At 38.3% G+C, this 25,874-nt stretch overlaps 1 protein-coding gene across 5 annotated transcripts in view; it reads right to left on the bottom strand.

Moving 5' to 3' along the window:
• The window catches only part of FGD4 (FYVE, RhoGEF and PH domain containing 4), a 197,019-nt gene that overhangs the window by 139,880 nt on the left and 31,265 nt on the right, over window positions 1-25,874 (bottom strand). The window contains exon 1 of one of the 5 annotated variants that reach the window (XM_060306018.2): window positions 25,273-25,362. The exons of 3 other annotated variants lie outside the window; for them this stretch is intronic. The gene's annotated coding sequence lies outside the window, so the exon portion shown is untranslated. Of the gene's footprint in view, window positions 1-25,272; window positions 25,363-25,874 lie in introns of those variants that run through there. One more of the 5 variants, XM_060306016.2, reaches the window with a different exon arrangement.

The following is a 25,874-nucleotide window of genomic DNA, read 5'->3' on the forward strand; positions in this document are numbered from 1 at the left end:
CACTTCGCTGTACACCTTAAAATAACACATTGTAAATCAACTATATTTCAATTTAAAAAATATATATATTATACCTAAGATCAATTTAACCATCATTTAAGCAAATGAAACATACCTTCTAAGTCTCAGGAAACTTTTTTTAGAGGCTATCTTACAGACAGATCTTAGAGTCTAAGCCACTAATAATAACAAAAACTTAACAGCTTCCATTTTCAGTAGAAAACAATAAGCACCTACACAGGCCATCAGGGAGGACTGACCAGGGAAGGAGATCTTAGCAAGGCATACCAGGGGTACAGACAAAACTGAGGAAGGCCCTGTGTATCAGATAAATTCACAATAGGAATTTGGAAGTCAGCAGGGGATACACAGACACCAAACAATCTGTGGTAACAGCCAGGGAATCCTCAAGGCACAGTCACAAGAGTGAAGATGGCAGGTCTTCCAAAGCCTGTTGTTATGGCAACCAGCAAAGATTTTTAACATCTGAAACTCCAATAAGAATTTGTAAGCTCTGCTTTCTCTTGTGTTGATGCAGTTGCTACCCATCTGCTTAGCTCCTTTGGATTTAAAGAGCCCTAAATGTCTGAGCCATCACCCCTCTTTCAGTCCATCCTATGGATGACCATGATGGCATATAGGGAGCCTGGAGGCTTTCTGCATCTTGAGAATAGGGACAATAATAGTAAATCCCTCATAAGATGGTAGCATTATTCTTCTAATTTTCACAGAACAGTGCTTAGAAGAGTTCTAGGCACATAGTAAACTCTCAATATGTTACACTATCAACAAATTACATTTGGTAAATTTGTTCAATTACAAGTGCATCTGCCCTAAAAACAATAACTTTCAAAGAAAAAAATTAAAAGAATATCAACTCATAAGCCTATTAATAGGGAACTGGTTTAAACAAATTGTAGTACAGCTATAAAGTGAAACACTATGCTGCCTTAAAAGAGATAATAAATAAAATAAAGGAAGAGGATTTTAAAAGATTCGATGTGGGAAATTTCTAATATAAGTGAAAAACCAAGTTGAAAAAAACATATAATTCCACTTTTAAAGTAAGTATATACTGTTGTATATGCATAGAAAAGAATCTGTTAGAAGCCACCAGGCTAAACAGACACCATAATCTGGGTGGGAATTCCACTTTCTACATAATATACCACTATAACATTTGTTGCTGTTGCTGTCTTTTAACAGTAAGAACAAATGACTCTTATAATCAGAAAAACATTAATGTGAAGGCACACAGATCCTTCTTAAAACAAAGCATGCTTTTACCTGAGTTTGTTCACAAGTTTTCAGTGCTCATTCTTATTCAGCATACAAGCAGCTCAGGTCTGTTTTTAGAACAGTGTCAGAAGCTGCTATATGAGCTGTTTCCTGTACTGGGCAGCTATTTTTAATTAATGAACATTTTGTTGTTAAGAGTTCACTGGAAAAATAGAAACACCACCATTGCTGCAAGTTAAACTAAAGAAAGGCTTATTCTCTAAAATAAAATGAAAAGTTTAAGTTATAAAAAAAGTATTCCACTTTAAAAAGTATTAAGGTATATAGTATTTAGTATTAAATATTTCCACTATGATATTGAGATAAATTAGTTTCATTTAAAAATTCCTGAAGGAGATCTAATTCTATTTACTTAGCTTCTCCTAAAAAATAATACAGAATTCTTTATATAGTGGAGACTCAAAGGTGAGCTGTGGAAAAATCAGAGGTAAGAGAAAAGAGGATGAATACAGAAATAGAATAAGATTTCTTTCAAACAAAATATTTATTAAGCAACAATGTGCAAAATGCTGCCCTATACTGACTAGAGAAAGTAAAATTGTGGTTACTCTGTCGGTATGAACAGCAACAAAATCACCCTGTCCATTTTATTATTTTCTCCCAAGGTTTATATGAGATAATATGGCTCAAAAGATAGCTGCTATGTAAACAAATAATATTTTTCATCTATTCAGTTGTTCAACCCATGGGTCACATAGCACCACAAGGAGTCCTCTGGAGAACCAGCAGCAGTGAGAGTTGGTGAGAATTCAATAGCTGGGTAGCAGAACAAGAATTCCCAGGTCCCACCCAAGCCATCCTCCCATAGAATGAAGATGGGATTTTACTGTAAACCTAAGAGAAGGTTCTAAGAAGGCCTCACTGCACTGGGTATGATTATGTGCAGTCCAGTCACAAAAAGAAAGGTTTATTGTTCTCTTGCCAACCTATAATCCTCACGACAGGTGGCAATCCACCCAATTATGCTAAACTCTACCCACACCCTCTTCACTCACCACATCCCTAAATTCCGTGCATTTGTAAACTGCTTCACAATTTTTTAAAGTGCTTTCTTATCCATTAATTTGATTCAGAAAGGTTATAAGATTTCTTCCTAGTGTGTTTAGTTAAAATTGTTTGCATTTGAGAGAAGTTTTGAGAATGGGATAGGATGAACATCTGGCTCCCAAGGGGTGGTGAGGGCTCCCAATATCCTCTAAGGAGGCCTTGCTTTAGCATGTCCCATGGCAGGGTGTGAGGGGGAGGTATTAACACTATGCATCAACTTGGAGGGTGTTTTGGACAACATAAACATTTAAACCAGTGAACTGTGAGTAAGCAGACTGATTTCCATAATGTGGGTGGGCCTCATCCAATCAGCTGACAGCCCAAATAGAACAAAAAGACTGGCCTCCCTGAGCAAAAGAGAATTCTTCAGCAGACTGCCTATGGACTCCATCTGCACCACTGGCTCTCCTGGGTCTCTGCCTGTTGGCCTTTGGACTGGAGCTGCACCACCAGCTCTTCTGGGTCTCAAGACTGCCAACCGACACCGCAGACTTGGACTTGTCAGCCTCCATAAACACATGAGCCAATTCCTTATAATATATATATGTATACACACAACCTATTAGTCCTGTCTTTCTAAAGACTCCTGACTAATACAGAGGGTCCTGCAGTTTAATAACTACACAGGAAGAGTCACTAAATGAGGGACAAGTGGCTTCTCCTGACTAGGGGATGCCTGACCTTTCTCCCTACCATGGTGCTCTCCAGAAAACCATACTGTTTAGAGATGCATGAATATGCCTGGAATGGATACACACATTATTATTCCTTACTTACTAGATTCCTGAGAAATGAGTCCTGAAAGCAGTTCACACTCTGCTCAAAGCTTAAAAACACAAATATAATATAAAAATCACATAATTAGGCCCTGGTGGCGCAGTGGTTGAGAGTCCGCCTGCCGATGCATGGGACACGGGTTCATGCCCCAGTCCGGGAAGATCCCACATGCCACGGGATCCATGAGCCGTGATCCCATGAGCCATGGCCGCTAAGCCTGCGCATCCGGAGCCTGTGCTCCGCAACGGGAGAGGCCACAGCAGTGAGAGGCCCGCGTACCGCGAAAAAAAAAAAAAAATCACATAATTAGCTAGACAAGTCTCAGTAATGACCTGCTGAGGTCATTGTGGAAATGAGAGTAAAAGAAAAAAGGTAAAGGTGACAGTGTAGGAAGCACAGTGACGTCTGATTCGGGGCATCACACACATTATTCTCCCTTATAAGGACTGAATTATTCATGCCTGCCTCAAAACACCTCAATATTATCAAATATGTACCTAAATAGTTATGGAACTTCTCTACCCAGTTCTCAAACCTTCACCAACATTTACCATGGGTCACTTGCTTAACTAGACAAATGTACCACTTGTGGTTACGCTTCATCCTAACTTCCCGGATCCTCTTGAGGCTGTCTAGTCTGGCCCACCCTCTGCAGGCAGCAGCACGACAGGGGAGCCCTTTACCTCAGTCCTCTGATCTCTGACAGATCTACTTCTACTTCTGGAGCTCTACTTCTGGCCCCTCCCACTCATCATCCCATGAAGGTAGTTCTTACAGCCTACCCTGACAATTTACGTATTTGCACTTACTTTTCCCTCATCAAACCAATATTTTGAAATATTTTTGCATATAAGCTTTTAAAAAATATACTTTCTTTCACTTTCTATTGTCTTTACCTCCTTGCCTTTGCCTCTCGTTTCACAATGTATCCTTCCCCATGGCCACTATACCTCTCCAGCTTTAATTCCCTCCACAAAGTAGAGTTGTAGGTAGAACAGATACTATCACACAATTTAGAGGTGAGGACATAGGCAAAAAGAGATGAAATGACTTGTACAAGTTCAGACTGTAAATTAATGGTAAAACTACAGTCAGGACTCATTTTCTATTAACTCTTAGCTTAATGTCTGTTACACAGGATGGCAATACAACAGTTATTAAAAGCACCGGATCTCAAGTCAGATTATACCTGCTCCACTACTTATCAAACTGTGACCCTCACTATTAAGCTAAACTATTAGTGGTTTGGTTTCCTCACCTATAAAAACTGAAATAATAATGTTACTACCTTCACTGGGGTTTTGAGAAGATTTCATGACATGAAATGGGTAAAATACTTTGAACACTGCCTAGCACCCAGGAAACTCTCAGTACACTTTATCCATTCTTATTCTTATTTAATCATCTTTTCAATGGGTATATAAAATTAATGCTCTCAAAATTGTCCTTTTTCTTTAATCTTTTGTAGAATCATGAATTTCAGCTGGATGAGACCAAACACACATAAAAACCAAGGCTAATCCACTGTTTATTTACATAGCATGTTTCACTGGGTCACATGCAAAATTTTAAGTGTTTAGCAAAAACTTTAAAAGAAACTTGGGGGGGCTTCCCTGGTGGTGCAGTGGTTGAGAGTCCGCCTGCCGATTCAGGGGATACGGGTTCGTGCCCCAGTCCGGGAGGATCCCACATGCCGCAGAGCGGCTGGGCCGGTGAGCCATGGCCGCTGAGCCTGCGCGTCCGGAGCCTGTGCTCCGCAACGGGAGAGGCCACAACAGTGAGAGGCCCGCGTACCGCAAAAAAAAAAAGAAACTTGGGGCAGAAAGGAAAATCACAACTTAAAAAATATTCCTATGTTATTGGCTATGTGAAATAGCTGGTAAGTGCAGAACTTTAACCTTTCCCTCGTGGGATTACTTTATTGAACACTGACAAAACAGTCTTGACACGGCTTCATTCTAAACCCAAGTAACAAATGCAATGTGAGGTCCTCTTCCTCTGTCGTTTTTAACCTTGGGTCTTTACCCAAAACACTCAATTACTCTGCCCACATGGATTAATGCCTCTGCAAAGAAGTGGGCAGGCCGTCAGAAGACCAGAGTTCTTATTTAAATTCCCACACAATCTTTTCAGATCTTAGTGTTGCCAACAATATCATCACCACATGTCCCCTTACCTCACAGGCTTTTCAGAACAAAAACGGGAAATACAACAAACCATAAAACATGGGCATTTACCACAGGTTTCCAGGTTTGCAGCACAGAGGAAAAAAAATGTATTTATGGGGATAGTATCAACGTTCCTCCAAATGGAAGGCAACTTGAATATCTGAAGTACAAAGTTGAGAAGAATGGTTATTTACCTTTAAACAACGATAGTTGAATAATTCTTTCTTGTGCTATACTCTTTTAACTAATTTGTCTCCCAAAGAGTATTTTAATTAGTACTTAATACACAACAAAGGTACTCCTGACATTAACATTTTTAATTCTGAAGGGTTTTGGTATCAAGGTTTTTAGTAATAAGGCAGACCTGGTTGAAGCTTTACTCTCCCCTATAGCTATGTGACTTTGAACAAGCTAGCTAACCTCTTGAATCCTTGGATTTTATTTGCTTGTTTGTTTTTCAGTGGTGATGGTGGTTTTGAATAAAGAAGACGATTTCATCTCTTCTCTCACAGGGCTATGGGGAGCAAATGAGATCACACACCCCAGGGTATGAACAAGAAGGCACCAGTCAACACTGCTGCCCTAGTCCATCAGCAGCTGAGGCAGCAATCTGTTTTATTCAACAGTTTATACCTTAAAGCACAGGGAACTATATTCAATATCCTAGGATAAACCATAATAGAAAAGAATATAAAAAACAATGTATATATGTGTATAACTGAGTCATTCTGCTGGATAGCAGAAATTAACACAACATTGTAAATCAACTACACTTCAATAAAAAAATTAAAAAAAAAAACAACAATTCACACCTGAATTTCCTAAGCTGTCTCAAGTGGGTTTGATAGGTGATATGAGTTAACACAAGCCCATTGATCCAAAAACTGAAAGAAATAAGGTTAAAATCGACCCATGAAAGAAAAACAGGGTGAGTAAAAGTTTTAGCAGAAATGTTGGCTGTGATTCACAGTACCTACGTTGCATTTTCTTTCTGTTCTCACTGCCTTTAATCATGGCTATGGCACAACTAAGTGTGAGGTGAGCTAATGGAAATGTCAATACCCCTCAAGTACTACTGGAAGCACCAAGGTCTACGATCCAAACTTACATGTTCTAAGAGGTATAACCTTCTCATTTTGAACTTGACCCTGGATTTGCCAACCTGAAAGGTCTTTAGTTAAGATAGAAAAACAAGCCCAGACGAATGTTTTCTTATCTTTCTTTAAGGCAGAAGATTTTTTAAACTGTGGTCACATCTCCTTAGTGGATCTGATAGAAAATAGCAGGGTATATAAACACACAGAAAGGATTAAGTTTTATTTCAGACACAAATACACATGTACATGGACACACAGAGTTTTGTACTGGGTTGTGGTTAAAATGTTTGAAAGCAACTATTAAGAAGCATAGTTATGGACTGTTCTCCTTCTGAAAACAAGTAGGAAAGCATTATGTATTCAGTTTCCACAGTAACACTACTTTTTTCAAAGTCCATTGCTGTGACAAAGAAAAGGAAGACAATTTAAAAGCCTGGACTCTTGAAAAGCAAGTTTTTCCCCTGACTTCAGCATGTTGGTTCCAACTAATCATTAATATGCCCAGATAACTAATATATTTTCAAAACAAGAGACAAACACGGGGGGAGAGGCAACTACAGAGGGAAAAACATTTTATTAAATTCAGGTATTATGCTAGGTTATACGCCAGGCACACGTATAGGCTTCCTCCCTCAATCTTCACAATTCTGTAAGCGTCACAATGTGGTAGCTGCTATGACTTCATAGGTTTGCATTTTAAGTGACAATCTAATGAAGGTTGTTTTCTTATAGTCACAGGACTGGCAACTTTGGTCATTACTACCTGCCAGGTTTGGGTTGCATCAGGGCGTACATTCAGAACTATGGAAAAGCAGAAGGTAGAATCCAGAACGTCTTCTAGTCTCTACTTTTTCCCATAAATAGACTGCACTTAAAAGAATAGCTTAACTGGCACAGAACTGTAATTCAAAGAACAAGACCAGCCAGTGACTTACTGTGAGATCTTGTAAAAACCAACTTCTATGGACATCTATTTGTGCATCTATAAAATAGGGATAACACACACGCACTTAAACTTCGGTTGGTGTATGTCGAAGAAACGTGACTACGACCTGAGGAGACCAGTGAAGAGGGACCACTGAGCCTCGCGAAAGGTCCACTGAGTGGGCTCCCATCCAGAGCTACTCCAGGCTGCCGCGCACCCAGTGGAGCCCACGCCTGGCACAGGTGTGGGACCCCAACCTTACTGTCTTCGCAGAGGAGTCCTCACGTAAAACAAAATTTCTGCAAAGAAGATACACAGATTGCCAATAAACACATGAAAGGATGCTCAACATCACTAATTAGAGAAATGCAAATCAAAACTACAATGAGGTATCACCTCACACCAGTTAGAATGGGCATCATCAGAAAATCTACAAACAACAAATGCTGGAGAGGGTGTGGAGAAAAGGGAACCCTCTTGCACTGTTGGTGGGAAAGTAAATTGATACAGTCACTACGGAGAACAGCATGGAGGCTCTTAAAAACCTAAAAAAAGAAAAAAACCTAAAACTACAACTACCATACAACCCAACAATCCCACTACTGAGAAAACCATAATTCAAAGAGTCATGTACCACAATGTTCACTGCACCTCTACAGAATATGGAAGCAACCTAAGTGGCCATTGACAGATGAATGGATAAAGATGTGGCACATATATACAATGGAATATTACTCAGCCATAAAAAGAAACGAAATTGAGTTATTTGTAGTGAGGTAGATGGACCTAGAGTCTGTCATACAGAGTGAGGTAAGTCAGAAAGAGAAAAACAAATATTGTATGCTAACACATACATAAGAAACCTTAAAAAAAAAAAGGTTCTGAAGAACATAGGGGACTTGAGGACACAAGGAAGGGGAAGGGGAAGCTGGGACAAAGTGAGAGAGTGGCATGGACATATATACACTACCAAATGTAAAATAGCTAGTGGGAAGCAGCGCATAGCACAGGGAGATCAGCTCAGTGCTTTGTGACCACCTAGCGGTGTGGGATAGGGAGGATGGGAGGGAGATGCAAGAGGGAGGAGATATGGGGATATATGTATACGTATAGCTGATTCACTTCATTATAAAGCAGAAACTAACACACCATTGTAAAGCAATTATACTCCAATAAAGATGTTAAAAATAAATTAATTAAATTTAAAAAATAGGGATAACAGTGCCTTACCAACCTGATGGTAGAGCTTTTTTTTTTTTTTTTTTTTTTTTGCGGTACACGGGCCTCTCACTGTTGTGGCGTCTCCCGTTGCAGAGCACAGGCTCCAGACGTGCAGACTCAGCGGCCACGGCTCACGGGCCTAGTCGCTCCGCGGCATCTGGTATCTTCCCGGACCAGGGCACGAACCCGTTTTCCTTGCATCGGCAGGCGGACTCTCAACCACTGCGCCACCAGGGAAGCCCTGATGGTAGAGCTTTGCAAAGTTTCTAAAAACTAAGATTTTATGATTTATGCTTTTTAAAAAATTAATTAACTAATTTATTATTTGTCTGCGTTGGGTCTTAGCTGCGGCAAGTGGGATCTTTGTTGTGGCACACGGGCTCAGTAGCTGCGGTGCGCAGGCTTAGTTTCCCCACAGCACGTGGGATCTTAGTTGCCCAACTAGGAATCGAACCCACGTCCCTCACACTGGAAGGGGGATTCTTAACCACTGGATTACCAGGGAAGTCCTGTGATTCATGCTTTTAAGATGACACATTCTATACTCTAAACTCCATCACCAGAAACTTCATTACCAGGGGTAGAATTAAAATTAGTAGTAGAGAAATAAACTCTAGGGCACAAGTTCTTTCCCTGTGGCACCCTGACTGGCCACACCCTACCTCCAAAGCCTGAAGTATGGCTAACCAGGCTTCCTAATCTTATAAATCTGCCTGGAATTTTTGCCTCTATCTTGCCACCTAGTGGCAGCAGGATTCACACCACTATAACCAAATGTTGATTCCTGGTGAAGGAGGGTTTGGGCCAAGAAATTGGTTCTGAGCCAAGAAATTCTTTCCTCAGTCACCAGGCAGGAGCCACAAGCCTGGAAGCCCTGCTCTCCCGGCTGGAGTCTAGCCTTCAGATGCCTCCACCTTCCAAAGCTTGTCTTCATTAACAGAAACTTCATTGTTAGATAGCCTCATCCACCAGAGGGCAGAGAGCAGAAGCAAGAAGAACTACAATCCAGCAGTCTGTGGAACAAAAACCACATGCAAAGAAAGATAGACAAAATGAAATGGCATTTCATTCATAGAGCTAATCAATGAATCTGATAAAGTTGCAGGATACAAAATTAATGCACAGAAATCTCTTGCATTCCTATACACTAATGATGAAGGAACAACATAAAACCCCAGAAGAACAACTAAGTGAAGTGGACATAGGCAACCTTCCAGAAAAAGAATTCAGAATAACGATAGTGAAGATGCTACAGGACCTCGGAAAAAGAATGGAGGCAAAGATCAAGAAGATGCAAGAAATGTTTAACAAAGACTTAGAAGAATTAAAGAACAAATAAATAGAGATGAACAATACAATAACTGAAATGAAAACTACACTAGAAGGAATCAATAGCAGTATAACTGAGGCAGAAGAACGGATAAGTGACCTGGAAGACAGAATGGTGGAATTCACTGCTGTGGAACAGAACAAAGAAAAAAGAATGAAAAGAAATGAAGACAGCCTAAGAGATCTCTGGGACAACAATAAAAGCAACAACATTTGCATTATAGGGGTCCCAGAAGGAGAAGAGAGAAAGGACCAGAGAAAATATCTGAAGAGATTATAATCGAAAACTTCCCTAACATGGGAATGGAAATAGCCACCCAAGTCCAGGAAGCACAGCAACTCCCATACAGGATAAACCCAAGGAGAAACATGCCGAGACACATAGTAATCAAACTGGCAAAAATTAAAGACAAAGAAAAATTATTGAAAGCAGCAAGGGAAAAATGACAAATAACATATCAGGGAACTCCCATAAGGTTAACAGCTGATTTCTCAGTAGAAACTCACAAGCCAGAAGGGAGTGGCATGATATAATTAAAGTGATGAAAGGGAAGAACCTACAGCCAAGATTACTCCACCCGGCAAGGATCTCATTCAGATTCAATGGAGAAATCAAAAGCTTTACAGACAAGCAAAAGCTAAGAGAATCCAGCACCACAAAACCAGCTCTACAACAAATGCTAAAGGAACTTCTCTAAGTGCGAAACACAAGAGAAGAAAAGGGTCTACAAAAACAAACGCGAAGCAATTAAGAAAATGGTCATAGGAACATACATATTGATAATTACCTTAAACGTGAATGGATTAAATGCTCCAACCAAAAGATACAGGCTTGCTGAATGGATACAAAAACAAGACCCATATATATGCTGTCTACAAGAGACCCACTTCAGACCTAGGCACACATACAGACTGAAAGTGAGGGGATGGAAAAAGATATTCCATGCAAATGGAAATCAAAAGAAAGTTGGAGTAGCAATACTCATATCAGATAAAATAGACTTTAAAATAAAGAATGTTATAAGAGACAAGGAAGGACACTACATAATGATCAAGGGATCAATCCAAGAAGAAGATATAACAATTATAAATATATATGCACCCAATATAGGAGCACTTCAATACATAAGGCAACTGCTAACAGCTATAAAACTGGAAATCAACAGTAACACAATAATAGTGGGGGACTTTAACACCTCACACCAATGGACAGATCATCCAAAATGAAAGTAAATAAGGAAACAGAAGCTTTAAATGACACAATAGACCAGATAGATTTAATCGATATTTATAGGACAATCCATCCAAAAACAGCAGATTACACATTCTTCTCAAGTGCACATGGAACGTTCTCCAGGTTAGTTCACATCTTGGGTCACAAATCAAGCCTCAGTAAATTTAAGAAAATTGGAACCATATCAAGCATTTTTTCTGACCACAACGCTATGAGATTAGAAATGAATTACAGGGAAAAAAAACGTAAAAAACACAAAAACATGGAGGCTTAACAACACATTGCTAAATAACCAAGAGATCACTGAAGAAATCAAAGAAGAAATCAAAAAATACCTAGAGACAAATGACAATGAAAACACAACGATCCAAAACCTATGGGATGCAACAAAAGCAGTTCTAAGAGGGAAGTTTATAGCTATACAAGCCTATGTCAAGAAACAAGAAAAATCTCAAATAAACAATCTAACCTTACACCTAAAGGAACTAGAGGAAGAAGAACAAACAAAACCCAAAGTTAGCAGAAGGAAAGAAATCATAAAGATCAGAGCAGAGATAAATGAAATAGAAACAAAGAAAACAATAGCAAAGATCAATAAAACTAAATGTTGGTTCTTTGAGAAGATAAAATTGATAAACCATTAGCCAGAATCAACAAGAAAAAGAGGGAGAGGACTCAAATCAATAAAATTAGAAATGAAAAAGGAGAAGTTACAACAGACAACACAGAAATACAAAGCATCAGACTACTACAAGAAACTCTATGCCAATAAAATGGACAACCGGGAAGAAGTGGACAAATTCTTAGAAAGGTATAACCTTCCAAGACTGAACCAGGAAGATATAGAAAATGTGAACAGACCAATCACATGTAATGAAATTGAAACTGTGATGAAAAATCTTCCAACAAACAAAAGTCCACGACCAGATGGCTTCACAGGTGAATTCTATCAAACATTTAGCGAAGCACTAACACCCAGTCTTCACAAACTCTTCCAAAAAATTGCAGAGGAAGGAACACTCCCAAACTCATTCTATGAGGCCACCAACCCCTGATACTAAAACCAGACAAGGATACTACAAAAATAGAAAATTACAGACCAATATCACTGATGAATATAGATGCAAAAATCCTCAACAAAAGACTAGCACACAGAATCCAACAACACATTAAAAGGATCATACACCACGATCAAGTGGGATTTATCGAAGGGATGCAAGGATTCTTCAATATACGCAAATCAATCAATGTGATACACCATATTAACAAATTGGAGAGGAAAAACCATATGATCATCTCAATAGATGCAGAGAAAGCTTTTGACAAAATTCAACACCCATGTATGATAAAATCTCTCCAGCAAGTGGGCATAGAGGGAACCTACCTCAACAAAATAAAGGCCATATATGACAAACCCACAGCAAACATCAATCTCAATGGTGAAAAACTGAAAGCTTTCCTCTAAGATCAAGAACAAGACAAGGATGTCCACTATCACCGCTATTATTCAACATAGTTTTGGAAGTCCTAGCCATGGCAATCAGAGAAGAAAAAGAAATATATGGAATACAAATTGGAAAAGAAGAAGTAAAGCTGTCACTGTTTGCCGATGACATGAAACTATACATAGAGAGGCCTAAAAATGCCACCAGAAAACTACTAGAGCTAATCAATGAATCTGATAAAGTTGCAGGATACAAAATTAATGCACAGAAATCTCTTGCATTCCTATACACTAATGATGAAAAATCTGAAAGTGAAATTAAGGAAATACTCCCATTTACCACTGCAACAAGAAGAATAAAATACCTAGGAATAAACCTACCTAGAGAGACAAAAGACCTGTATGCAGAAAACTATAAGACACTGATGAAAGAAATTAAATATGAAACCAACAGATGGAGAGATATACCATGTTCTTGGATTGGAAGAATCAATATTGTGAAAATGACTATACTACCCAAAGCAATCTACAGATTCAATGCAATCCTATGAAATTAACAATGGCATTTTTTCCAGAACTAGAACAAAAAATCTTAAAATTTGTATGGAGACACAAAAGACCCCGAATAGCCAAAGCAGTCTTTTGGGAAAAAAACAGAGCTGGAGGAATCAGACTCCCTGACTTCAGACTATACTACAAAGCTACAGTAATCAAGACAATATGGTACTGGCACAAAAACAGAAACATAGATCAATGGAACAAGATAGAAAGCCCAGAGATAAACCCATGCACCTATGGTCAACTAATCTATGACAAAGGAGGCAAGGATATACAATGGAGAAAAGACAGTCTCTTCAGTAAGTGGTGCTGGGAAAACTGGACAGCTACATGTAAAAGAATGAAATTAGAACACTCCCTAACACCATACACGAAAATAAACTCAAAACGGAATAGAGACCTAAATGTAAGACCGGACACTATAAAACTCTTAGAGGAAAACATGGGAAGAACACTCTTTGACATAAATCACAGCGAGATCTTTTTTGATCCACCTCCTAGAGCAATGGAAATAAAAACAAAAATAAACAAATGGGACCTACTGAAACTAAAAAGCTTTTGCACAGCAAAGGAAACTATAAACAAGACGAAAAGACAACCCTCAGAATGGGAGAAAATATTTGCAAACGAATCAATGGATAAAGGATTAATCTACAAAATATATAAATAGCTCATGCAGCTCAATATTAAAAAAAAAGAAACCCAATCCAAAAATGGGCAGAAGACCTAAACAGACATTTATCCAAAGAAGACATAAAGATGGTCAAGAAGCACATGAAAAGCTGCTCAACATCACTTATTATTAGAGAAATGCAAATCAAAACTACAATGAGGTATCACCTCACACCAGTTAGAATGGGCATCATCAGAAAATCTACAAACAACAAATGCTGGAGAGGGTGTGGAGAAAAGGGAACCCTCTTGCACTGTTGGTGGGAATGTAAATTGATATAGCCACTATAGAGAACAGTATGGAGGTTCCTTAGAAAACTAAAAATAGAATTACCATATGATCCAGCAATCCCATTACTGGGCATATACCCAGAGAAAACCATAATTCAAAAAGACACATGCGGGCTCCCCTGGTGGCGCAGTGGTTGAGAGTCCGCCTGCCGATGCAGGGGACACGGGTTCGTGCCCCGGTCTGGGAGCATCCCACATGCCGCGGAGCAGCTGGGCCCATGGGCCATGGCCACTGAGCCTGCGCATCCGGAGCCTGTGCTCCGCAACGGGCGGGGCCACAGCAGTGAGAGGCCCGCGTACCTCAAAAAAAAAAAAGACACATGCACCCCAATGTTCATTGCAGCACTGTTTACAATAGCCAGTTCATGGAAGCAACCTAAATGCCCATAGACAGATGAATGGATAAAGAAGATGTGGCACATATATACAATGGAATATTACTCAGCCATGAAAAGGAACGAAATTCGGTCATTTGTTGAGATGTGGATGGATCTAGAGACTGTCATACAGGGTGAAGTAAGTCAGAAAGAGAAAAACAAATATCGTATATTAACGCATATATGTGGAACCTAGAAAAATGGTACACATGAACCAGTTTGCAGGGCAGAAACTGAGACACAGATGTAGAGAACAAACGTATGGACACCAAGGGGTCAAAGCAGCGGCAGTGGGGGTGGTGGTGGTGTGATGAATTGGGCGATCGGGGTTAACATGTATACATTGATGTGTATAAAATTGATGAATAAAAAAATAAAATAAAATTTAAAAATTAAAAAAATAAATGTATAAGACACAGTTACAAGAGCTTACAGTTCCTTGATAAAATATATGTATATATGCATATATACACATATGTATATACATACATATAAAAGAAAAAAGGAGAAACTTCATTATCCAAGAAGCCATCAATTTGCAAACATTTTTTTAATGGTAAAATATAACATATAGAGGGGGTCTTAAAGAGACTTAAAGACCCATACAACTAGAAAGTGAACTCTTCTTAGAATTTATCCATCTATTAGACTCAAGGCCACTGTGCTACACAACTCTGGGGGACATGATGGGGCATTCATACTTAGTTTATGTGAATGGCACCCCACCCTGATAAGACTCGCTACTACTCAATACATCTCTGCATTTACTAAGCAAAACCTGTCAGGGCTCCCCCTTAACTGCTTTCTTTGTATTAGGAGCCTCCTTGCCTTAAAAGCTAATATCTAGAAATGCTTGATTAAAAAAAAAAAATTCTTCTAACAAACTTCTAACAGAACCCTTGTTACCAAAGTGTCAAATTGGCTCTAGCTTTCTACAGCTCTCAGTTGGCTCCCACTTAACACTCAAAATAGAAAAGCTCTCTGTGAGCGGTCCCCCCATGGTTAGCCAAAAACGGATAAAGCAGCATAGGGTTATGTAGGACATTTCACTTCCTCAAGTTGCCCCTTCTCCCAAAGGAGGAAAGGAAACACAGCAGCTATCCCCTTTGCATCTTTTTAAATTAACTGCTTCACTGAGAGGCAGAAAAGTTCAGAAAAAGAGAAAGAGAGGAAAAGGGAATCTACTATTATTAAGAATCTATATCAACTATATTTCAATTTAAAAAGCCAACTACATTAAAAAAAAAAAAAGAATCTAATATGTGACAGACACCAAGCTAAGGCTTTTTTATATTGTATATAGGTTACCTTTTTCAAGAAAAAGTACAGCAATGGTACCAGAGTCAAGAGATCAATCCCCTCTTTGTCAGTAACTAGGGGTACAACCTTGAAAAGCCTGTTATTTATATTCTCTGAAGCCTAGCTTTCGCCAGTGTAAAATGGGGATTAATACATTCTATTTTTACTAAACAGCAAAGCACTGTGCCAGGGAAGTGTTGACTGCGTTCTCTCCCTTACTACCGCCCTGCTTCTACTTAAAACAATGGGGAAGGGGTGGGGGTTGGAGAGTCCCAAGCACTTTTGCACTGATAAACTGCCTCCAGCCTTTTGTCTATTTTTAGAAATATTTGGAATTAAGTTTCATTTAAAATAAAAGTACATAGTAGCTTCCTCAAAGATCAAAAAGAAGGCAAATGTTAGTGCACGGTAGGAGTTCAATGGCATTGATTTAAAAGGTAAGCAAACCCTGGAGAGAAAGTATAAGCAAATAGTGAAAATTAATGGCCTTCAACCAGAAAAGGGAGAGAGTCAAATACAGTAGAAAACAATGTAATAATAGCAATTAATTACTGAGCACTTAAAAGTTTTGCATGCACACTGCATTTGATACTCACCAGAAAAGGCCAACCATGGAACAAGCTGTGAAAGCTTTTAAAGCTGCCACACTGGAAATGGAAAAGCAACTTATCTACCAATTTTCCTATGACAAATATGTAGTGTTTACTTGTTATTAACCACCTGATATAATGCAGAAACCAAACCAAATCCATAACTAAAAAAGTCACAGTGAAAACCTTTAAAAAGCCCAAAAGGAAGGATAACAGTCACAGGGCAAAGGGCAAAAACTGGAAACAAGAAAAGCAGATACTTCCATTTTAAATGCACAACATTCTTGAAATTGCCCCAGGAAGGTGTCTGTTTCCCTTATAGCATCTCTCACTGCTCTGTGCAAATATGTGGATTCAAATTCCACTCTGCTAGTTGTATAAATTTACAGCAGATAAATAAACTACCTGGCAAAAAGACATCAGAAGAATCAGAGAAACAGATGAATAAATCGAATTATTACTATTAAACTCAACAGGTAAAAGCCTCTTATGCATTGTGGCATTTTTCTGCATCTTGTTAGCTTCTAAGACTGAAGAAAGAAAATCTTTTGAAAGTTTTTGTTACAAGCCTGGAGATATATGAATCATAAGTGGGCATGAAAATCTTTACCTGAAAGGGCAAAAAAAAAAAAAAAAATCAGTAAATTTGTATTAATATAAGTTTTAATTGCTTGAATAGTTATAGTTTTTCCCACATGATCCTGATTCAAAATATGATAATTTACCAAGAGTAAAATATTTTTTCCTAACTGAATATGTTATTATCAAACACAAACTTAGAAGAATCAGTATTAACTTTGAACATGATGAATAAGTTATGGACCCTCAGACACAGAAACAACACACATCCTGTATGGATTAGATGTCTCATCTAATAGGTAGAGTAATATGATAGGTAGGGTTACTATACATATAACTTCATTAAAAATTCACTAGTAATCTACTGGAGAAAATGAGTTATTTATATTCTTTATTCAGCTAATAGCACTTTCAAATGCCCAGTTATTCAATAGAAACAATATGTAGAAAGAGTGTGGGGATTTTTTTAGTTATTTTTTTATTCAAGTATAGTTGACTTACAATATTACATTAGTTTCAGGTGTACAACATAGTAATTTGATATTTTTATAGATTATATTCTGATAGAATAATTTTTCACACATTGAGGTTAGAGAAGTCATTCTGACTTACACATTATTTAACTTAAACTTTATGCTAATTGGTACAGCCTGTTTTGGAGCATGGGTTGTTTTTGTTTTTTGTTTTTTTTTTTCGGTACGCGGGCCTCTCCCTGTTGTGGCCTCTCCCTGTTGTGGCCTATCCCGTTGCAGAGCACAGGCTCTGGACGCGCAGGCCCAGCACCCATGGCTCACAGGCCCAGCTGCTCCGCGGCATATGGGATCCCCCCCGGACCGGGGCACGAACACGTGTCCCCTGCATCAGCAGGCGGACTCTCAACCACTGCGCCACCAGGGAAGCCCGGAGCGTGGGTTTTAAAGTAAGAGACCTAGGCTGAAATACTGAATCTGAAACACAAGTAATTGTGATCTTCGGCAAGGTATCGAACTTCTCTGAGCCTCAGTTTTGCCATCTATAAAATGGCAATATCTACTTCACAGGAAAACCGTTATCATTATATCACATGATATATGCGAAAAAAACTACATAGTCTGTTAATACCTAGTGGAATCTAAATAGATACTTACATGACCTCTTTGCCTTAGTTTTTCAGCATCTTTCTCTAAGCCACTCATCTCAAATTTTTTTCATCATACAACCCATTAAAACTTTTGGCTCTGCACCCCAGGAATGTACATTTATAAATTCTGTACTATGTACTATTGTGCTATTACAAAATACACAAAAATAGAACTTTTAACAAGATGATACAGAGACAACATGAAAAGCAGTTTTAAATATTGGCCTCATAGTATTACTTAATACTATCTCAAGGCATGATAAAACTTAAGCCAAAATTTATACTTAACAAAAGCAGATGTAAATTTAGACTTCAAAGAATCTTCATGGTAATTCTGATTTTTTGTTTTTTTGGGGGTCACATTCTTGTCCTATTTGGTTAGACAGTCTGATTGTTTTTACATCATAATATGACTCAGAGTTACCAGAAGTATAAACTGTACTGTTTACTTACTGTTCATGTGTCTTATATTCTTAGGCTTATCTTCAAACTGTGGTTTCTTTAAGAGAGGCTTTGAATTTGATATCATGTATCATTTTATGAGAGTTTAGTTAAAGCTAAACAATATATCCTGTAATCCTGTAAGTCCACTAAACCAAGCACATATAAACTACAATGTTTAGCAAAATGCTAAAAAGAAAGGGCAAAAAAGGCCTGCCATCCCTCTGAGTCATGCAATTGCCATTCTCCTTTCAGGAAGCCTTCCCTACCATATGGGATGTGACATGTGGCACTGTGACATTCAGACTAGGAAGTCACCATCAACATATAAAATTATGATTTTTCAACATGTATAACAGCTGTTAGTAAGGCTTATTTTTTAAACAATAAACAGAAGTTCTAATGTTTTCTCCTAACACCTGGATTGTCTAACATACATTGTGTATATACATCCTACACCCCACTTGGCCTTCAAATCTTAAAACAGCCTCCTGACCAATGTCAGCCTCTCCCCTCTTCCAGTCTATCTTCTACACTGCTTACAACTGTTCCTTTCTAAATTATAAATCTGATCATTACCCGCTCCCTCTCAGAAATCCCCAATGGCACTACTCTTTAGCATGGCATAAAACGTCTAGCTCCTAACTCATGTACATACAGCTTCATCTCTTATCATCTCTTCATCTTACAGCTCACACTATGCCTTATTCTGGAGCCCCACCAAAAGGTTAGATGTTTTCCCCAAGCATGGTCTCACACACCTTCCTTCATTCAGCAAGCATTTATTGGCTACCTACTATACACCAAGCACTGGGGAAGATAAGACTACTCGTTGCCCTTGAAGGCACCAGTCTCCCAACACAACAATCAAGTAAATAAAATTGCAGCATAATGCAAAAAGTACTCCGATGGAGATTTATACCAAGTACGTACTTTGGAAGTCTGGGGTCAGGAACGCTTCTTGGTGTTGCCAGAGCTGTGCCAGGTCTTTGCTCAAAACCTGCCAACACCCACCTTTAGCAGGAGTTAACACAAATCTTTAAGTTAAAGGATCCAGAGATTCAAAAAAAAGGAAGCTACAAACAAAAAAACAGACAGAGCCATCTGGAACCAAGAACGTGAGGAACCTGACGTGCAACAGACCCCAAGTCTCCTTATATGCTGATTTTACTACCGGCAGCCATGACAGGCCATTAAGGACCAATAAATGGTAAAAAAGGGGTGGCACCCTACTCCCTCAAAAAGTCCTGCCCCTTCCCCTGGTAGACTAAAGCATAATGTCTCCCCATCATTAGCCTCACTCCACTTCCCTTTGTCTTTACTCTTTACAATTAAATCCCTCTCGCCTAGTAGGTTGATCTGTGAACAGTTCCCGCTTCTCTGTTCTCTGGTCACTGAACAAAGCTTGTGCTGCATCAATCTCAGCTTCAGTTTTGTTAATTCGGCTGCTCGAACCCAATCCAAAAAAGAACCATCCCCTGCCGCCTCAGCTGCGGAGACATTTGCTCCTTGTATCATGTAGGTGCTATTCCTTCACCCAGAGTATACTTACCTACCTTATTCCTTGTATGATAACCTCTTACTAATCCTTCAAAAATGTAAATTTTTACTTCATAAACTGCCCTGGAAAGATGTGGTCTCTTCTTCCCAGAAGCTCCTGTATCACTCTGTCATGCTGTTATAACACCTACTGCTATTTCATAATGACATCTTCAAAACAAGTTTTGTACAAAGGAAATCTTCAAATGTTAGTTAGGGGAAACCTGCAAAATAATAACTCCACTTAATGACAATTATCAAATTTTTAAAGATAAGATTAACCATTCAAGAAATATACTTGCTCCTCAGGGGTTTTACGTTTCCAACCTTCAATGAAAGTATAATATACATAGAGAAAAGTGCTCATATAATGCTCAATGGATTTTCACACACTGAACACACTCCACCAGCCTTACACCCATCCTTAGGTCTTTATGAGTCCCAGCAACTATCTGACTATCCATTTTTAGACACTATGAAACCGATAATCTAGTTTTTAACCATTGGAGCTTCTTTAAAATAAGAACTCTTTTCGGCCTTAGCGCCATCTTCGGAGAAACCTCCGCGCCATGAGAGCGAAGTGGAGGAAGAAGTGAATGCACAGGCTGAAGCGCAAAAGAAGAAAGATGAGGCAGAGGTCCAAGTAAACTTGTACACCCATGGAAGCCACAGGAGCAGAAACAAGGGAAGCCAGAGGCCAGGGACGCTGGTACAAATTGTTGGACTGCTTGCCTACTGTCTAGAACTTGTCTCAGTGGATCTGGAACATCGATGGCCATTTTGATTGCCTCGACCACCTTTGAGAGACCCACCTTGCTCGTATCAAAACGGGCCCTTTTGGTCCTTTGCCCTAGACCTTTGATATACTGGACTAGTTCTATTTTCAGTTGTGGCTGAATGTAACATGTAACAATAACTTATCTCTTTTGCTGTCTTAGCTGAAGAAGAAAAAAAAAAAAACTCTTTCTTTTAAATATTAAATTGAGAATTCAAAGAACAGAAAAATTATAGCAGGAAAATATTTTGTGAATAAATATGACACTTTAAGTAAGCTGCATAATCAATGTTTTCATTTCTCATATTCGTCTAAGATAGTGTAATTTATTTCAAAACAAATATCTTTTTTCTCAAAAATACTTTGATTTTTAAATGCATATGCTTCCTTTTTCAAATTTTTACTTTTGTTGAAGGAGATAAATCTAAATGTAGAAGTGTCTTTAAGTGCCTTAAAAATATTTTTTATGATCCTTATAATAGCAATAGTCAAACATTCTCAAATAACCAACCAAACTGATAACCTCTTTCAAATAACCATCTGCTGGCCCAGCTCTTCCTGCCATCTAAATCCTTGAAAATTTTTAATTTTAGTAAGTCGGTGACTCAAGAGATTTCTGAAAGTATCATCACTCCTGTTGATAATTTCTAGCCAATTATATGAAGAAAGGAACAGCAATTTCAGTACAAGACCTGACTTCTTTAACTAGCAGAGAAACTTTAGCAAACTTAAGCAAATCCCTTAAACTCTATGAGCCTGTTTCATTGTAAAAATGAAAATTACATTAGTGAAGAATAAGTAAATGCTTCTCAAACAAAAATGCTCCCTCCAAATTCAGTTATACTGTCTGTGAAGTATTGCTGTTAAATCTAGAACAATGAATATAAAGTTAGAAGCGGTATGATAGCACCATTGATTTCTTGGGTGACCTTAAATCGAGTCATTAAATCTCTCTGGGCCTCACTGCTAAGTAAGAACACTGGACCAGATCACCAGTTGTAGTTAACTATTGGGTAATGGAGACTTGAAATTCATGATGCTCTTTGCAGAACATGTTCTTGTAAAGTATTGATTTACCAGCTAAGTTCAGTTTTATCACACACAAGGGACTTATTAGCAGAAAATATAATTATACCTATTAGAAATTTTAAAAATTACAGCCACAGCAAACAAGGTCACAAAAAATAAGCTGTTTGAATACAAATTAATTTTCCCATTAATTTGTATTCATTTGTACAAGTACAAATTTCACATTGAATTCAGTTAGTGCTCCCAAGCAGACTGATAAAAACGGCAGGAAATGATTTAAAAAAAAAAAATTGAGTGAAAAAAATGTAAATGAAGAAATTTTATTAATTATCTAATTAACAGAAAGGAAAGCAATCCTGTCATTATTTAATTATTAAACATTTAGTTATTTAATTTCAATAGCAGAACTCCTGACTCCAGCTCCTGGGAACAGAGCTAGAGGAAGGAAGCACCAGAGGCTCTCCAAGGTCCCTTTCAGCCCTAGGACTCTGGTTTCCACTGAAATTTGCATTCTATTTGTACATGCTACATGCTGTTCTGGGTGCAAATAACGATATAATACTTTTTTTTTTTTTTTTTTTTTTGCGGTACGCGGGTCTCTCACTGTTGTGGCCTCTCCCGTTGCGGAGCACAGGCTCCGGACGTGGAGGCTCAGCGGCCATGGCTCACGGGCCCAGCCGCTCCGCGGCATGTGGGATCTTCCTGGACCGGGGCGCGAACCGGCGTCCCCTGCATCGGCAGGCGGACTCTCAACCACTGCACCACTAGGGAAGCCCCGATATAATACTTTTAATAGTGCCTAATAAGCTGATTATTTTTAAGGAAATAGCCCAGCACACTCATACATAAACACCCACAAAACTCAACCCTTGAGTACTGGGTCCACTGAAGACATCTTTAAGCTCAGTGAATACTGTACCAGTGCATATTATTCCATATTAATTTGACAGACCAAGTAAGACTGTCTTTTCTTGCAAAAGACCCTAGTGATTAGATGTTAGAAATTTCCCTCCACAATCTATACACACTATGGCGTATTTGTGATGTATGCTTGTGGCACTGGATAGTTCCAAAATGAGGACAGTTTTTTGTAAGGGGGGGCGCTGTGAAGCAAGTAGAATCTTAGTTCCCTGACCAGGTATCGAATCTGTGCCCCCTGTGTTGGAAGCATGGAGTCCTAACCACTGGACTACCAGGGAATTCCCAAGGGCTACCGGAAGTTGATTTTTTTTTTTTTTTTTTGGCTGCGTCACATGGCATTCGGGATCTAGTTCCCTGACCAGGGACCAAGGATCGAACCTGTGCCCCCTACAATGGAAGTGCAGAGTCTTAACAACTGGACTACCAGGGACGTCGCGAGGACAGCTTTAAGTGGTAAGAAAAGTAATCTAGTTACTGCAGTTCCCCATCTTAAGATCGTGACACCTTTAGGCATTATTATTTCAGTGGTAGTGGTCCTGAATTAAGTTAATGGACAAAAATAACCCTAGACACACTTTGGCTAAAATATAAAATATTTCACAATAATTCTCCTTCACGTAACTCTGATTTCTAGTTAAAAACAGAAAACTTATGGTTATCCAAGGGAGAGGGAGAGTGGGAGGGACAAATTAAGAGGATGGTATTGGCAGATACAAACTACTATACATAAAATATATAAGCAACAAAGATTTACTGTATAGTACAGGGAATTATATTCACTGTCTTGTAATAACCTATAATGGAATATAATCTGAAAAAAAATAACTGAATCACTATACTGTACACTTGAAACTAACACAATATTGTAAATCAACTACACTTCAATTTAAAAAATCTAAAAACAAACCAAAAAAATTATAAACAATATTGGAATAGAATACTTCTTTAAATTACAGTTTTTCTTGTTAGAAATTACATGTTTACCTAAAAGTAACCTTTTAATGACATAATGTAGAATACATGGAAAGTAGAGAATAGAAACCCTGTTTTGCTTTTTAAAATCCAAAGGTTTCCAAATAATTTAATTCCTTCATCAAGTACATGCCTACTCATTACAGAATTCAGAACAGGTTATACCAGTTCATGTTCTCCATTTCCATTTTGTCCCAAATATCACCCAGTCAATATAGAAACAATGAGCATTTATTTATTTATTTATTTTAAAGCAAAAGCAGCCCAGCTCATTAGCTGACTGAAGACCTTTGTGTCTCAAATTCTAAAGGGGAGGCGGAAGTCTCAGACCATTCAAACAAGAAAATGTCAGATTATTTGTTCACAGAGACTTCCATTTTACAGCACCCCATCCTTTTTTGGAAACGGAAGTAGTGAACTTCTTTAGAATATATGGCACTCTAATTTTTCTTAACATTTATCACTTCTTTCAGTATAACTTTTTATTACTTTGGTTAATTCTTTCTGCATTAAGCATATTCAAAGGTAAAAGAGCACGCTGAACTTTATGAGGTTTTGGTTGAAAAAAGATCTAAAATTAAATTAATGATAAAAACAATATCAATCTCATAAATAAGGTTATAAATAAATCCTCCCACCAGTGCCTTTGCCTTCTGAATACCTTTGAATTTTGAGCAGAACAAATTCTTCTAAAAGTGGTAATTCCAGGAGAACCAAGGGGCATTATCCTTTTACTACAATACTCTCAGCCAAGTCACTAAATAGCCATTATTCAGGTGTTGTGAAAACAGGAAAAGGAAGGAAAATAGACTAAAGGACTACTGCTCTCACATTGTCCTCATACAACACATTCACAATCCCTGTTCTCCTGAAGCCAGCAAGTCACATGTCACAGTATATTTCGATCACATGCAAAAGTATCTAATTACAATGAAGAAATTGGCATAAGGTATCTCCTGAATTTCAACCAATGTTAGATAGCTTTTAATAATAGCTGTAGAACTACACTTGCTAATGTAGGAGAGCTATAACATTTGCTAATTTAAATATGATTATCTAAATTTTATACAGGGGACTGCCCTGGTGGCTCAGTGGTTAGACACCACGCTCCCAATGCAGGGGGCCCGGGTTTGATCCCTGGTCGGGCAACTAGATCCCACAGACATGCTGCAACTGAGAGTTCGCATGTCGTAACTAAGGAGCCCACAAGCTGCAACTAAGGAGCCCGCCTGCCACAACTAAGGAGTCCGCTGCAACTAAGCAGCCCGCCTGCCCCAACTAAGACCTGACGCAACTGAATAAATATTTTAAAAAAATAAAACAAATTATATTCAAATCAACACTTAACATAGTACTTTAGCAAAAACACCAGCTAGAAATGAGAGCCCTGAACTGTTAATGACAGTAATGCTCATAGAGCATTTACACAAGAGAACTGTGGTCTGCAAATGGAAAAGTACCTATCCATTAAAATTATTAATTCCTTTACTTTCTCAATCATTAGGCTACTGCTATGGCAGTCACAGTAATTCCTTTTCAAGTAATCACAAAGTGAATGACATACTCACCAAATCTCCTTCTCTAGGACTCTATCAGCTGTAATTTTATTCATTCCCAGTGTAACGGTATGATTCAGAGGGCAAATAATTTCACACAGGAAAATTCTTCAAATGACAAAAGACCAAGTTTCCTTATTCAGGATCCAGAAGTTTTACACTGGATCATGCTGCCTCCTAGAGGCCAAGGTACATAAAAACACCTCTACATTCATCATATTGTCTTAACAAACATCACATATCTTTGAAGTCAAATCTTGATGATGACCAAAGGGAACATGCCCCGCTTATTTTATTATTTTAAGTGACTCTTTTTCTAATTTCTATATCTACTTGCATTTAAAACCTTGAAACGATTAGGAAAAAAGTCTACTGCAAATGACCCAACCCTAAAGAAAGCATATGACATAGATATTCTGTCAATCAAAACATCAAATATTAATAAGTACAAACATTTAAAAATGTATACAGTATACATTTTTAAACGTATACTGTAAGTTAAATACAATCATCTTGATAGTTTATCTTTAAATATCTAAAAGGACTAACTGCTATATTCTTTAAAATGTCAATTTTAGGCACAGAGCCATATGCCTAAAAAAGATCTAAGTACA

Source organism: Globicephala melas, chromosome 10 (genome assembly GCF_963455315.2).
Source record: "Globicephala melas chromosome 10, mGloMel1.2, whole genome shotgun sequence".
Lineage (NCBI taxonomy): Eukaryota > Metazoa > Chordata > Mammalia > Artiodactyla > Delphinidae > Globicephala > Globicephala melas.